Raw genomic sequence first — 9,242 nt, forward strand, 5'->3', positions numbered from 1 at the left:
GGACTGACCCAGGTCTCCCATACAGTAGGCAGATTCTTTATGTCTGAGCCACCAGGGAAGCCTAAGAAAACTGGGCTGGGTAGCCTATTCCTTCTCCAGAATATTTTGCGAACCCAGGGATCAAACCAGGGCCTCCTGCAATGCAGGCAGATTGTTTACCAGCTGAGCTACTACGGAAGACCCATGAAATTTATAAAGTGCAGACATTGAGTCGGATCTTTTTCTTTTTTTTTAAGCATCATGGTTTGTCTTCCCAGTTAATTCTGTCTCTGACCTTTTTAACCTCACTCTTTTCTCACTGCATTCTCTGTTTCTTATACCTATCCCAGTAACCATTTGCCCCTCCTCTCTTTCACTTCAAATCATCCTATCTAAATTTAAAAACCTACATGAGACTAAAAGTCCATCATAAGCCCATCTCTGGGCTTATATGTCAAGAATCCAAAGATACTGACATAGCCTCTAGGTTCCAGACTGTTTGCCAATATCATTAAGGAAATGAGCTTTTCCTCTTGTACAATAAACCAGACTATACATACTGACGGGCTTCCCTGGTGGTTCCGATGGTAAAGAATCTGCCTGCTTTGCAGGAGACCTGGATTCGATGACTAGGTTGGGAAGATCCCATGGAAAAGGGCATGGCAACCCACTCCAGTATTCTTGCCTGGAGAATCCCAATGGATCGAGGAACCTGGTCGGCTAGAGTCCACGGGGTCACAAAAGAGTCCGACACGACTGAGCAACTAAGCACAATACCACAATAACAATATATACGGATGTAACACAGAAGACTATGAAGAAAAATAAGCAGGAATATCTAACTTAAATAACTCCAAGAACTAAAAGCTACTTATGAAACTACAGAAGATAGAAGATAGCTATAATAGGTATTATGATACAGATTAAGGAAGAAGAGAAACTCTTCAGTTATTTCAACAATCTTATTCAAGTTGGTTTTAGAAAAGGCAGAGGAACCAGAGATCAAATTGCCAACATCTGCTGGATCATGGAAAAAGCAAGAGAGTTCCAGAAAAACATCTATTTCTGCTTTACTGACTATGCCAAAGCCTTTAACTGTGTGGATCACAATAAACTGGAAATTTTTGAAAAAAATGGGAATACCAGACCAGCTGAACTGCCTCTTGAGAAACCTGTATGCAGGTCAGGAAGCAACAGTTAGAACTGGACATGGAACAACAGACTGGTTCCAAATAGGAAAAGGAGTACGTCAAGGCTGTATACTGTGACCCTGCTTATTTAAATTCTATGCAGAGTACATCATGAGAAACACTGGGCTGGATGAAGCACAAGCTGGAATCAAGATTGCCAGGAGAAATATCAATAACCTCACATATGCAGATGACACCACCCTTATGTCAGAAAGCAAAGAAGAACTAAAGAGCTTCTTGATGAAAGTAAAAGAGGAGAGTGAAAAAGTTGGCTTAAAGCTCAACATTCAGAAAACGAAGATCATGGCATCTGGTCCCATCACTTCATGGGAAATAGATGGGGAAACTGTGGAAACAGTGGCTGACTTTACTTTTCTGGGCTCCAAAAATCACTGCAGATGGTGATTGCAGCCATGAAATTAAAAGACGCTTACTCCTTGGAAGGAAAGTTATGACCAACCTAGACAGCATAATAAAAAGCAGAGATATTACTTTGTCAACAAAGGTCCGTCTAGTCAAGGCTATGGTTTTTCAGTGGTCATGTATGGATGTGAGAGTTGGACTATAAAGAAAGCTGAGCACGGAAGAATTGATGCTTTTGAACTGTAATGTTGGAGAGGACTCTTGAGAGTCCCTTGGACTGCAAGGAGATCCAACCGGTCCATCCTAAAGGAAATCAGTCCTGGGTGTTCTTTGGTAGGACTGATGTTGAAGCTGAAACTTTAATTCTTTGGCCACCTGATACGAAGAGCTAACTCATTTGAAAATACCCTGATGTTGGGAAAGATTGAAGTCAGGAGGAAAAGGGGACAACAGAGGATGAGATGGTTAGATGGCATCACTGACTCAATGGACATGAGTTTGGGTAAACTCCGGGAGTTGGTGATGGACAGGGAGGCCTAGGGTGCTGCAGTTCAGGGGGTCACAAAGAGTCGGACACAACTAAACGACTGAACTGAACTGATACTATCAGAACTCTATTAACCCATTTTTTTTATATTTTAGTCTAGATAAGATTTCAAAAAAAAAAAAAGTCTGCACCTCTAATCTTCTATAATACATAACTTTAAGGGAAGGACAAAGTGACAAAGCAAGAATAAGCAGAGGTTAGAGTACTCCTCCATTAAATCACACACATGTTCTATATTTGTATTTTTAGATGAAAAATCTTCAGGGCAGTGGACTAGTTTGTTAACTCTTCTAAAATGCTAGTTTCACAACTCCTGGCACACACACAAAATTCTCATTATTGTTGGGATAAATAGAGTTCAGATACCACTAGAGACTTTGGACTTAATTTGGACAAACTGTCATTTATACTTACTCTAAGGGATTATGCCTTATACTAGATATGTAACACTTTTTGTTCTTACTTATTTTCAAACTAAGATGCTTAGTATTTTCTCTTCTGGAGAACAGAAAACAGTGCAGGATTTTGAGTCTACACCAAGTCTCCACAGTGAGATCAGTGGCAGAAGAGAGCCATGTTTCATGGTTATTACACTTCAGAGTGTTAGACTTCTGTTGAATCAGCTTTTGCATTTCAGATTCTAAAAACTAAATTATGTATCTTACAATAAATTAGCAACATACCAAAATTATTGCTTAGAACAGGACATAGTTGCCTCAAATTTTGCTAGCCAGGCAAATTTTTAAATTTTGCATTCATTTTAAAGTCTAACACCAAGACATAAGCAGATAATTCATGAATTCAAGTTCATAATTCTACATTAAAGTCTTCCCCAAACCAATGTTCTGAGTTATTTAAATAATGACAAAATGTTCATTTCTGCATTTTAAAAATTAGAGTTAGCATTTAATTAACCACATTTATTTGAAGTCAACAAAGTCTCATCATGCCACATCCAATAAACACATTTGACAGCATTTTAGTAGCTCAGAATATTATATGTGTGTGCAATCAGTTTCAATTAATAACCTATACAAACATCTCAAGGAAGAAAAAAATGAATCTTTGTACAAAGAAATATAAAGTAACAATTTAATGAAGAGCCAACGACTATCATACAAAACTTAGAATTAAATAAAATTTGATTTATATTATCTGAACCTTCCCAAAAAAGTATCTTGGAAGGAAAAACATTGAAACCACAAAAGCAGAATATTGAACACTGTTGAAGCTCTATGATATCTACATGAAGTTCATTACGCTATCTTCTCCTTATTTGTACACATCTTTGAATTTCCATTATAAAGAGAAAAAAGTAAATAATAGTTACAAGTTGGCATACAGTACTTCCAATTCTGGCTAGATGCATTAGATGCACTTTTCTCTATCCCTCCAAGAAGAAATACACAATCTGAATAGACCTATAAAAATAAAATTACATTAGTAATGTAAAACCTAATCTCAAAAACAATCTAGACCTAAATGGCTTTATTTTAAATTCTACCATACATTAATGTGAAAAGATATATGCACTCCAGTGTTCACTGAAGCATTATTTACAATAGCCAAGATATTGAAGCAACCAAGGGTCTCATCAACAGATCAAAGGATGAAGAAGATAGAGTGCACATATATTGGAATATTGTGAAAGTGAAAGTGTTAGTCACTCAGTCATGTCCTATTCTTTGTGACCCCAAGGACTATATCCTGCCAGGCTTCTCTGTCCATGAAATTCTCTGGGCAAGAATACTGGAGTGGTAGCCATTTCCTTCAGGGGATCTTCCCAACCCAGGGATGAAACCTGGGTCCCCTTCATTGCCAGTAGATTCTTTGCCATCCAAGCCACCAGGGAAGCCCACGCTGGAAAATTATCCAGCCATAAAACACGAAATAAAATGAAATATCACTATTTGTGACAACATTGTTGAATCCACAGAATATTACGCTAAGTAAAATAAGTGAGACAAAGACAAATACTGCATGATCTCACTTATACATGGAATCTAAAATATAAAGTAAAAACAAAACAAAATGAAAATAGACTCAGACACAAACAGCTCTACTATTTAGCAGCTCTGTGAATTTAGACAAATCATCTAATCTCTCTAAGACTCAGTTTTCTTAACTGTAAACTGGAGATAACAATAGTTTCTACTTCATTATATTGTTTCAGAGCATCAGTAATTTAATACCTATAAAGTGCTTAGAACAATGCTAGCATTCAATAGGCACTCAAGGTCGGCTGTTACAATTGTTATTATTATTATTAAATTAGAAATATATTATTATACACCTTATCTTAATTTGGTCTCAGCAATTTGTTCACTCAATAGTACACAAACAAATATATAATAAAGAAGATGATGAACAGAAAATGTTAAGTCTATGACGGAACATAATCTCCCAAACTATCTGATTTACAGATGAATGGTGATGCTATAACCTTAGAAGACTAATCATGTTATTTTCTGATTTATACTCAGAATCTATAGCCCTAAGTGATCACTTTAGAAATTAAGTCACCATGCTTTTCTATAAATTAGGGTTTAGGAAGAAAAACAAACACATCATGTCCCTTTAAGCAAAATTTAAGTGATATTCATAGTCAACAGGCATAGACTTGCCAGGTGACTCAAATTATAACATTTGGTGCCATCAGTACATTTTCTATGGAAACTAAAATGATCTGAGATACAAAAAAGCATACAAAACCCATCAAAAAACACACTTTTATGAATAGAATCGAAGCTTATCTCTTTTAGCTTTAAACATAAAAAGTCAGGAAAATTAGCAACCATTTTTAAATGAATGATACTTTTTATACTTGAGGATTTATTGAAATGTAATAAATTAAGTCAACTTACATGTTGGACAAAATTTATATCTGTATTGTCTATTTCAATATTTATGCTGAACAGCATCTGATATATTTCCTTTTATTTGATTTTAGGAAGTGTATTGGGTGCCGCTCAAGCAGGAACTATTCATGAGAAAATTTCCACTTGAACCCCATCCATTAAATTTTGTCTCTAAGTGTGGATGCTGTTAAAATGCTACACTCAATACACCAGCAAATTTGGAAAACTCAGCAGTGGCTACAGGACTGGAAAAGATCAATTTTCATTCCAGTCCCAAAGAAGGGCAATGCCTAAGAATGTTCAAATTGCACAATTCACTCATTTCACATGCTAGTAAGGTAATGCACAAAATTCTTCAAGCTAGGCTTCAACAGTATGCGAACCGAGAACTTTCAGATGTCAAGCTGGATTTAGAAAAGACAGAGGAATCAGAGATCAAATTGCCAACATCCACTGGATCATAGAAAAAGCAAGAGAATTCCAGAAAAACATCTACTTCTGCTTCATTGACTATATTAATGCCTTCGACTGGGTGGATCACAACAAACTGGAAAAATTCTGAAAGAGATGGGAATACCAGACCACCTGACCTGCCTCCTAAGAAACCTGTATGCAGGTCAAAAAGCAACAGTTAGAACTGGACATGGAACCACCAACTGGTTCAAAATTGGGAAAGGAGTACAACAAGGCTGTATATTGTCACTCTGCTTATTTAACTTATATGCAGAGTACATCATGTGAAATGCTGGCTGGCTGAAGTTCAAACTGGAATCAAGATCGCCGGGAGAAATATTAATAACCTCAGATGTGCAGATGACACCAACCCTAATGGCAGAAAGAAAGAACTAAAGAGCCTCCTGATGAAGGTGAAAAAGAGAATGAAAAAGCTGGCTTAAAACTCAACATTCAAAAAACAAAGATCATGGCATCCGGTCCCATCAGTTGGTTAGTTAATTAGTTATCACTTCATGGCAAATAGATGGGGAAACAATGGAAATGGTGACAGACTTCATTTTCTTGGGCTCCAAAATAACTGCCGATGGTGACTGCAACCATGAAATGAAAAGACACTTACTCCTTGGAAGAAAAGCTATGACAAACCTAGATAGTGTATTGAAAAGCAGAGATACCACTTTGCCAACAAAGATCTATGTAGTCAAAGCTATGGTTTTTCCAGTAGTCATGTATGGATGTGAGAGTTGGACCACAAAAAGGCTGAACACAGAAGAATTAATGCTTTCAAACTGTGGTGCTGGAGAAGACTCTTGCGAGTCCCTTGGACAAGCAAGGAGATCAAACCAGTCAATCCTAATGAAATCAACCCTGAATATTCATCAGAAGGATTGACGCTAAAGATGAAGCCCCAACACTTTGGCCACCTGATGTGAAGAGCCAACTCATTAGAAAAGACTCTGATGCTGGGAAATATTGAAGACAGGAGAAGGGTACAGTAGAGGATGAGATGGCTGGATGGTATCATTGACTCAATGGACATGAGTTTGAGCAAACACTGGGTGATGGTAAAGGACAGGGAAGACTGGCATTCTGCAGTCCGTGGAGTCACAATGCTGGATATGACTGAGAGACTGAACAACAACAACAACAAAACAAACAGACAAAAATGTGGATAGGCATTTAAATTTCATAAAATTAAGTATACATATTACTATATTAGATTTATTATAATGCCTCTCATCAGTTCAGTTCAATTCAGTCACTCAGTCGGTTCTAACTCTGCAACCCCATGGACTGCAGCACATCAATCCATCACCAACTCCCAGAGCTTGCTCTGACTCATGTCCATCGAGTCGGTGATGCCATCCAACCTTCTCATCCTCTGTTGTACCCTTCTCCTCCTGCCTTCAATCTTTGCCAGCATCAGGGTCTTTTCCAATGAATCACTCCTTCACATCAGGTGGCCAAAATATTGGAGCTTCAGCATCAGTCTTTCCAGTGAATACTCAGGACTGATTTCCTTTAGGACTGACTGGTTGGATCTCCTTGCAGTCCAAGGGACTCTCAAGAGCCTTCTCCAACACCACAGTTCAAAAATATCAATTCTTCAGTGCTCAGCTTTCTTTATACTCCAATTCTCACATCCATACAGGACTACTGGGAAAAAACACAGCTTTGACTAGATAGACCTTTGTTGGCAAAGTAATGTCTCTGCTTTTTAATATGCTCTTTAGGTTTGTCATAGCTTTTCTTCCAAGGAGCAAGTATTTTTTAATTTCCTAGCTGAAGTCACCATAGGCAGTGATTTTGGAGCCCAAGAAAATAAAGTCTTGTCACTGTTTGCATTGTTTCCCCATCTTTGTCAGGAAGTGATGGGACCAGATGCGATGATCTTCATTTTTTTAATGTTATGGGTTTTTTTGTTTTTTTTTTTATTATTTTATTTTATTTTTTTAACTTTACAATATTGTATTGGTTTTGCCATATATCAAAATGAATCCGCCACAGGTATACATGTGTTCCCCATCCTGAACCCTCCCCCCTCCTCCCTCCCCATACCATCCCTCTGGGTCGTCCCAGTGCACCAGCCCCAAGCATCCAGTATCATGTATCGAACCTGGACTGGCGACTGGTTTCATATATGATATTATACATGTTTCAATGCCATTCTCCCAAATCTTCCCACCCTCTCCCTCTCCCACAGAGTCCATAAGACTGTTCTATACATCAGTGTCTCTTTTGCTGTCTCGTATACAGGGTGATTGTTACCATCTTTCTAAATTCCATATATATACGTTAGTATACTGTATTGGTGTTTTTCTTTCTGGCTTACTTCACTCTGTATAATAGGCTCCAGTTTCATCCACCTCATTAGAACTGATTCAAATGTATTCTTTTTAATGGCTGAGTAATACTCCATTGTGTATATGTACCACAGCTTTCTTATCCATTCATCTGCTGATGGACACTAGGTTGCTTCCATGTCCTGGCTGTTATAAACAGTGCTGCAATGAACACTGGGGTACACGTGTCTCTTTCAATTCTGGTTTCCTCAGTGTGTATGCCCAGCAGTGGGATTGATGGATCATAAGGCAGTTCTATTTCCAGTTTTTTAAGGAATCTCCACACTGTTCTCCATAGTGGCTATACTAGTTTGCATTCCCACCAACAGTGTAAGAGGGTTCCCTTTTCTCCACACCCTCTCCAGCATTTATTGCTTGTAGACTTTTGGATCGCAGCCATTCTGACTGGGGTGAAATGGTACCTCATAGTGGTTTTGATTTGCATTTCTCTGATAATGAGTGATGTTGAGCATCTTTTCATGTTTGTTAGCCATCTGTATGTCTTCTTTGGAGAAATGTCTATTTAGTTATTTGGCCCATTTTTTGATTAGGTCACTTATTTTTCTGGAATTGAGCTGTAGGAGTTGCTTGTATATTTTTGAGATTAGTTGTTTGTCAGTTGCTTCATTTGCTATTATTTTCTCCAATTCTGAAGGCTGTCTTTTCACCTTGCTTATAGTTTCCTTTGTTGTGCAGAAGCTTTTAAGTTTAATTAGGTCCCATTTGTTTATTTTTGCTTTTATTTCCAATATTCTGGGAGGTGGGTCATAGAGGATCCTGCTGTGATTTATGTCGGGGAGTGTTTTGCCTATGTTCTCCTCTAGGAGTTTTATAAAAAATATGGAATGCTTCACGAATTTGCATGTCATCCTTGCACAGGGGCCATGCTAATCTTCTCTGTATCGTTCCAATTTTAGTATCTGTGCTGCCGAAGCGAGCACAATGTTATGTTTTAAGCAAGCTTTTTCATAGTACTTTTCCTATGAAAAAGTAAATGATATTCATAGTACTTTTATTTTTTTTTAGATTCTTCATTGTTGTTTATTTTATTTTATTTTTTAACTTTACAATATTGTATTGGTTTTGCCATATATCAACATGAATCTGCCACAGGTATACACGTGTTCCCCATCCTGAACCCTCCTCCCTCCTCCCTTCCTGTACCATCCCTCTGGGTTGTCCCAGTGCACCAAAAATGCAACTAGAAACTCATCCATCAAAAGTTATTGAGCACTTAACTCAAATGAGAAATGATTTTTTAATGATATCATAAATAAAAAGTTCCAGGCCTGAAAAAAAACTACATTAAAGCATTTTCATTTAAGACTGAGATTAAAGTTGAATTTTACATTGATTCAAAAAAACTGAATGAATTAGTAGTATAAATAATATTGGTAAGAAGGCATTTGGAAAAGAAGATAAATTAATAGGAGTTAAATGATGACCATTCAAAAAATTATCACAAAAGCATGCATTACCCAGTTGCCAGTCAGAGGTCTGAAATAGC

General features: G+C 37.4%; 1 non-coding gene across 1 annotated transcript; it reads right to left on the reverse strand.

The window, feature by feature from the left end:
• Positions 1–8,569: 8,569 nt before the first annotated feature.
• On the reverse strand, positions 8,570–8,676 carry LOC147365963 (U6 spliceosomal RNA). Its single transcript, XR_015133536.1, has one exon. It is a non-coding gene; the product is annotated as a U6 spliceosomal RNA (small nuclear RNA).
• Positions 8,677–9,242: the final 566 nt, after the last annotated feature.

This window comes from Bos grunniens, chromosome 9 (assembly GCF_055505025.1).
Source record: "Bos grunniens cultivar Pamir isolate PY7600 chromosome 9, Bosgru_T2T1.0, whole genome shotgun sequence".
Taxonomy (NCBI): domain Eukaryota; kingdom Metazoa; phylum Chordata; class Mammalia; order Artiodactyla; family Bovidae; genus Bos; species Bos grunniens.